Source organism: Carya illinoinensis, chromosome 3 (assembly GCF_018687715.1).
Source record: "Carya illinoinensis cultivar Pawnee chromosome 3, C.illinoinensisPawnee_v1, whole genome shotgun sequence".
Taxonomy (NCBI): domain Eukaryota; kingdom Viridiplantae; phylum Streptophyta; class Magnoliopsida; order Fagales; family Juglandaceae; genus Carya; species Carya illinoinensis.
Window position 1 is genome coordinate 17,306,365 of NC_056754.1, and position 7,952 is coordinate 17,314,316.

A 7,952-nucleotide genomic window follows, 5' to 3' on the forward strand; every position below is an offset into this window, starting at 1 on the left:
CGCGTTTCTTATAAAACTTTAAACGCGATCACGAGAAACTGTAATTAGTGATTCTAAAAGTTAGTACTAAATCACTAATAAATTGAAATGTAGAAAATACTAATTTAAAGAGTAAAATTTTCATTTTACTCTCTGCATGTAAGAAAATGACCGTTTTACCCATAACTTAAGGATTTTGCATACTAACTCCAAAAGTCACCAAAATTTACATGCATCATGTAAATTTTATCCTCAATTCAAATATCAATTTAGAAAAATTTAAAACTAATAACAACTATTAAAACTCCATAGGGCCGAAATTTTCATATACTATTTATATTGATTTTTGTTTCCAACTTGTTTTGATCAACCTTTTGATCTATAACTTATAAATATGTGATCTTCAAACCAAACCATCACATGGTTAAAAAAGATATTCGAAAACATATATAAGCTTCTAATTCAAGATCACATGGTTAAAAATTAACCAAAACATAAATTTAGCCAAGAACATCCACACTTTGGCTTATCTGAATATCTCTTTGCATAAAATTTCATATCTTTGAAACTAATATCAAATATCTTCAAAATAATAATATAACATGTATATAATATATTTATGATCCTCCAATAAAATTATCAAAGTCATTGGAATAGGTTTAGACCACCAAAGAGTTAAACTTTCTCAAAACAGAAACTTTTTTTCCTCTTCCAGTTTCTAAGTTTCTAAATCTAAGAAAATATTTCATCAAAACCTTTAATCATGCAAAAATCCTCAACCAATAGTCATATATACATGTTAACAATACTCCATAAAAATTTCGGACCAATATCTATCCATTAGCTTGGTCAAAAACTCCAAACTATAACATATTCTCCAGTTTATCTTCCAGAATGACCTTTCTATAGTTTACAGAATATTTGACTGACCAAATGATTTTCAAATGGGACAAATAAGATATCAACGTAAACTAGAGTAAAAAAAAAATAACTTATATGAAGGAGACTTTATGATAAAACACTTACAAAAGCTTCTAAATGGGCATGCAAAAGAACTCCTAAAAGCTGTCCGAGAGAGAGTGTTTGATATTCTTTTAATGGAAAGTATAAATGAAAATAATTTCGTGGGGAGAGATGGCTGGAGATACTTATGGATGAGATATGGAAGAGATGAGGCTGGATTGAGAGTTAAGTGTAGGACTCTCTTACCTGAAGTGAGAGTTAAGTGTAGGACTTTCTTACCCGGAGTGAGAGTGGAGTGTAGGACTCTCTTACTTAATAATATCTACAAAAATCAATTCAAGATATTTTTACCCAAAAATATCCACGAAATTAGCTTAAAATATTTTTATCTAATTATATCCACAAAATTAGTTTAAGATATTTTTATCTAATAATATCTACAGTTTTGAACAGACGTTTTGTCCGAAAATATGAAAAAATGTTATTGCGCCATAAGACCTTAAATAACCCTCCGAGTCTAATGGCACAAAGCATAATACATTTTGACACTTCTAACTATCTCCAATAATCAAAAACACATTTCTGATACCATAGTAAATAATAACACTAATTATGTAGTTAGACAAAAACCTATACGATTAATAGATTCGTGAAAACTTATGGGGTCTTCACGAGGTTCCTAAAGTTAATAGAAATTTTACAATTGAATTTTTAGCGGGCTGTTGCATCTGTGACTCAGGTCACCATCAGTACTCGACTGACACAAATCGAGGAACGTATAGCTGCAGTCGAGGAAGTGTGCAAAGACTTGGGGCCTTAATTAGTACATTCTATCTTTTTTATTTATTTAGTTTTTGTTTTAAGCTTGGACAATATTTTGTGTTTTGTAAATTGAGTCTTTAACTATGAAATAGTATTATTTTATATTTTCTGAACTAATTATTAATTTATATTATTCATATTATTTAATCAACCAATTTCTTATATTTACTAAATAATATAAATATAATTCTGCAAAAAAACAAAAAACAAAAAAACCCTGGTCAACGTTCAACCCCTTTAAATCATGTTTGAACCGTGCTGATGTATCATTCGAACGGTTAAACTTTAATGTTCAAACTATGCATCAATTTTCCTCTAAAAAAATTTACTTAACGTCCCAAAATTACCTTCGAACGATACAATTTATACGTTTGAATAGTGAATCTTTAGTGTTCAAACGGTTAACTAATTTGAGACAAAATATTTCATCCCTAACTAGACTATTCGAACGCGACATTCCGTCATTTTTTGGAAATGAAATTCATATTTCGTTCTAAAATCTAACTTTTTGGGACGATTTTTATTTCATCCCAAATCAAAATCGTCCCAAAATATCTTTTTTGTTATAGTGACATGACATACATGTACATGATCAACATGAAGAACAAAAAAAATACCCTGGATGCTGCTCAAAACTTTGATCATTGTTTTATGCCATCCAGGAGTCTGAGTATCCACCTTTAAAGCACGTGTGTTGAAAATAAAAAGACACATGAAATGGAGTAACCAGAGAGTACGAAACAAAACGTAAAACATCAAAATCATTAACATGAGTTCCATAGGGTACCATATATGAAGAGGACTCCATCAAAGCTTCTACTAGCTGTGACAACCAAAATATATATGTGTGTGTGTGTGTGTGTGGGCGCGCGCGCGCCTTTTCGTTCTAAAATATTGATATTAGAAACAATTAATTTGCAACAAAATTACTTTTCAGGGATGAAATTTTTCATCCCAAAATGTGGTCATTTGGTCTCTAAAAATATTTTGAGATGAAAAAATTTCATCCCTAATTCATTCGAATAGATTTGTCTCAAAAAGTCTTTTAGGACAACATTTTGAATTTTGTCTCAAAATATATATTTTTTAGACGAAATTTGTCAAAACCATTTGAAAGTGTTCAAACTATTTTTCTTTTGGGATAAATTATTTCAGGGATGTGCTACATACAGGCCCCATTGGTGGCCCGCGTGCGCACGGGGAGGGTCTTTACATCATTTTCTTAAAATTTTGTTCAAAGATAAAAAAATACCTTTCACTTCATCTTCCCTCCCAACAGACCATATTAGACCAAAGTTATCTCTTTTCCATACCAAAACAAGGGCCAGCGTAAAACTTCAACATCTTAGGTCACTTTCCAAGCTCCGTCCGGCATAATTGACGTCATCTTCTCCTTCACTGGCCGCCGACCACGTAAAACCTCTAACTTTGAACGAACCTTTTTTTTTTGGTAATTATTCTTTTAGATTTATATGGGCACTGTGAGGATTTATTGGGAAGATTTATTTATATCGGTATGGGTAGATTTACACGAAGTCAATTTTGTTGCCTTTGGTGTTCTACTGGTCTTTTTGGATTTCAAGTTTCCGTTAGTTTTTGTAGATATTCTTTTTTGTTGCCTTCGATATTCTGCTGGTTTTGTTCATAATTCATGGCAAAACTTGCCTTTTTTTATTGCAAGTTGATATTTTGCTGGTAGGTTTATATAGGTTTTCCATGGCCGTTTTTTTTTTTTTTTTTTTTTTTTGTATTGCGTAAATTTATATGAGCATTTTGTTGATATTCTACTGAGGAAGATTACCTTGTTGATCGAAGGAGCCGGCCCCATCGAGCTGAGGAAGAGGACAATAGTCCCACGCCGATGAAGGCAATAGCGACCTCGATTTGAAGGCGATGGTGTTCCGATCTGAAGGCGATGACGGTTTTGATTATTTTGGGAAGACCGGAGGTGGTGAAGTAGAAAAAGGAGGCTATAGTGAAAATGTGATTTTGGGCCCGCTTCTTTAATGTATTTCACTCCACTTAATGGAACGATAACGTTTTGACTATTAATGAAACGATTTGTTTCTAGCCGCGCGCGGGGAGTCCCAAAGTGCAGACTGCATACAAAATTTTTCATTATTTCGAATGCCAATAGGTCCGTTGGAATGGATGTTTTTAGATAAATTTTTTTCATCCTTAATAATCATTTGAATGCCAACAGTTCCGTTCAAAGGTATGGCTTTTTAGAATATTTTTTTTTTGTCCCTAGCAGTCGTTTGAATGCCAACAATTACATTCAAACAGATTTTTTAGGACAAATTTTTTTCATCCCTAATTAACGTTTAATCAATATCTAAACATCAAATAGACACAAATTCACAAAAATGATATCAGACTCATCAATAAAAATAACCACAAAAATAACCAAATCCAATTTAATCTAATTTTTTACTGGTTTGCAAAAGCAAATTCCACAGATTAGAAGCCATATACAATGATATACAATGTAAGGCGAAGATGCTACCTAACCCATTCTAAAGGTACAACACCTAATCCAGATGCCCATAAAGCATCTTAGGAGTTGAAAAGCTAGCCCAAGAAGGGATTTAATAAGTAGAAAGACACATAACTAGCTGGCCATAACTTTTTTGACATTAGAACTGATTTGCGTATATGAGTACTAAATTACTTTATATGCAACCTCTACAAAATTATAAAGAGATGCCCTTCATCTTACATTTGCAATGAAGCCTTATAATATATCATGCACTTGCAAAATATTTAGACTATCAAATAGTTGCCAATGAAAAGCCAACCAAACTCCACAAAAGTTGAGATATGATGTATTAGAAACAAAAACTCAATATAGTTTGGATATCATACTAGAGCACATAATGCCAATTACCATGCCTACCATAACAAGTCACCACCTACAAATCAAATTCCAATTGAACTTCCAGCTACCACAGCCTCCAACAAAGTTCAAGCGCATCCAAGATAATAAAAATCATTTATATTTTCTTGTAAATTAATACACACAGCTAATATTGTATAATGAACAAACACTAAAACCACTAGCATAAACATTATAATCCCAACTAGATTATAAGCCCATCCAAAATAGTGCAGGCCCTTTTAAAGTGAAAGTAATTGTTAGTTTATCATTGTGAAAGTATTCACCGGCTCGTGTTTCTATTTACACTTGGTTATTTATTTTATTAATAGGTTTTACTACTTTAATTGTTACCAAAGTATTCGCAGGCCTATTTAGATTTGTTATAAATGTCATTTATCAAATAATTTAAATAACACAATTAATAAAAGATATAAGCCCACTCAATAACCAAAGATCTTGACTTCAAATTCATTCTAAGACAACTATAAGCCAAATATATCTTATTATAGCATTAAACGAGTTACATTATCATTGATTTTATAAAATTTCAAACTAACTAATATCACAACAAATACAATCCAAGACGCAATCAAGACACTTTTATACTTTATTTTCATTGATTGGAACTTTGCATGTTCAATCCTTGCTCGTTCAGAATTTATCCTTTCATTTCTTCGTTGTGCTAATTCTAAGGTTCGCTTACAACAATCCAATTGTTCCATTTTAAGATCCATCCATTTGAAAAATGTATACTGTTTTTTAATCTTATAATATAGACAGTTGAAAAACCGCCGACCAAAACTTTTTAGGTTGCCAGACGTCCTAAGTTTGGAGGGAATGTCACAATAAAATAGTGGTCTTCGTCCTGAGATCATTTCATCTTTTACCTGCATAGACCGTGAACTAGATATGGTATTTAGGCCACCATTTTCCATGTAGCTGCAAACATAATCAAATTCTCCAAAGACATCATACCAACAAATCAGAAATGAGTAAAGAGGTTGCAACATAACTATTTATACTTAAATTCACATAGCTTTCATTTTTTTTTTCCTTTCACACATTTTTAAATATTTTAATTTTTTTTCTTTAAAAAAAAATCACAAACTCACTAAAATTTACTTCATTAACCACTAAAAAACATGTCCCAACCAAAGATAGCATGATAGATTTAATCCAAAACAAAACCAACACAAAAATTGAAAGTATAACATATATAATTATGACCTGTAAATTAGAACTTATTGCCTTTTTCTAGTTTAACTATATTTAACAGCCCCAGGGTGATTTTTATAAGTATCAACCTTTCTTTTCTAACATCATGAATTCTGAATGTTTGGTGTTGAAAAAGACTAGAATACTGAAGTATCTCTATTGCTTTAAAATAGGTGTCTTGGAGATTAAAGAATGCAAAATAGGTATTAACAAAGTGAGAACATGCTAGAAACTTTGTGCTATGGCTGGTCACTATGCTGTTGTACTGATCCTACCTGATTTATTCTGATCCGAGCCAAACTAATAGATTCAGATAGATGTATGTCATTTGGTCGAAGCAATGAACTTCCAACCTAACCTGAAAATTATAATAAATAATCCTAAAGGAAAAAACACTTTCCATCCTACAACTTAGACAAATAAAGGTTAAAACATTGACCATAAGAATAAGAGAAAATCTTCCCAAAGGAAGTCAATCAGCATTAGTGAAAGAAAGCCAATCAGCCAATCAACATTGCAGCAACGGTGCCTGGGAAGAGTGTGAATTAGTGCAAGAAAAAATTTACATTGTCGAAGGAGAGCTTTAGAAACAAGAAAAATTCAGTATAATTGGTTGGGTTTTGTCTGAGGGTGTATAAAAATTGAAAAAGCGCATGAGGGAAATGTTTTGGGGTACTATCTCATATTTAAATCTTTCATGGTAGGCAACATTCAAGCTACCCTGTACTTGCCCTTAAATTTCTTCATCAGGTTTCGATATTGATTTTGTTCCTATAGGCTTTATAGTTAATATATTTTTTTGAATGAGAGAGTTCAAGATGGCAAGAGTTATGATGGGTTCGATGGAGGGGGAGGAGGAAGATAGGGGATCAGATTTTGCTTTGTCAGATTAGGCTTTAGTTCGTTGGAAACGATTTTCTTTTTGCAGCAAGAGATGAATAGCAAATGAATGGTGGTAACCTGCTGCCAATTTCACGTTTGCCTCGTGAAGATGGAGTTGTTCAATCTAGATCCAGCCAAAGATGGAATTTTCTTCTAGACCAATATAGAAAACATGTGCAAAATCAAACAAAATATACCCAACAATTCTTTGGTCTGTAGAAATTCCTTCTTTGGTTTGTATCCAAACTACCCAATTGATGAAATCGAAACCCAATCGATTAAATCCCAACCCAAACTGCCCAATCAAAGAAATTGACATAACATTACAACCTAGATAAATCGCCCTGCTACTTCCGTTGGATAGAGAGAGAGAGAGAGAGTGAGAGAGAGAAGTCTTACCAGACGGGAGTGCAATCTAACTGTGAAAGACAGTGCGAGAGAAGTCTTTCAACTGTGCTGTTGCTGATCCGAATAGAAAGAGAGTGCAAGAGAGGGAGAGAAATCTAAACGTGCAAGAGAAATAGTCTGTGAGGGACAAAAGAGAGAGAGTGCGAGAGAGGGTGAGAGACGACAATAACGTGTGAAATGAAGTACTTCTATAGAATTGAAAGCAAATACTCTCATATGCGGATCATGATATTTTACACGAGACTCTTACGTGTCTATTAGTTATTGGTTGGTGTAATTCTAACTTTATTTGTCTTTTGTGTTCTTTGTATCCGTTAGGTCCTTATTTGAAATTGTAGTTGTTGCTTGATTGTTGGAGGTAGCCGTTGCTTGATTGTCAATATAGGAAAGTCACATACCCATCAGCACGACCACACTGACTGGGTCTTGATGAGATACAAGCTAATAAAATATCGCTACCAAATTGTTCTTCAATGTGTAGGTCAAGCTTGCGATTCTATTGACACTTCTCCAGCTTTTTCTGGATATGGTTGCTTTTCTTCACCTTCTCAGCAGCAACAGTAGTTTTCTTCACCTTCTCAGCAGCAGCAGTAGCAGCCTCCTATAAAACAATGGAGTGGAAATATGTAAAATGAAAATAATAATAACTTAAGTCTCCCCCCCACCCCCCCCCCAAAAAAAAAAAACTTGATTGACAAATGTAAATTCACAATCTTTGACAACCCATCCCGCTCAAAGAATAACTAAAACAAAACCAATTCATATCAAGCAAATTAAAAACTTTTATACAACACCAATTGCTCAT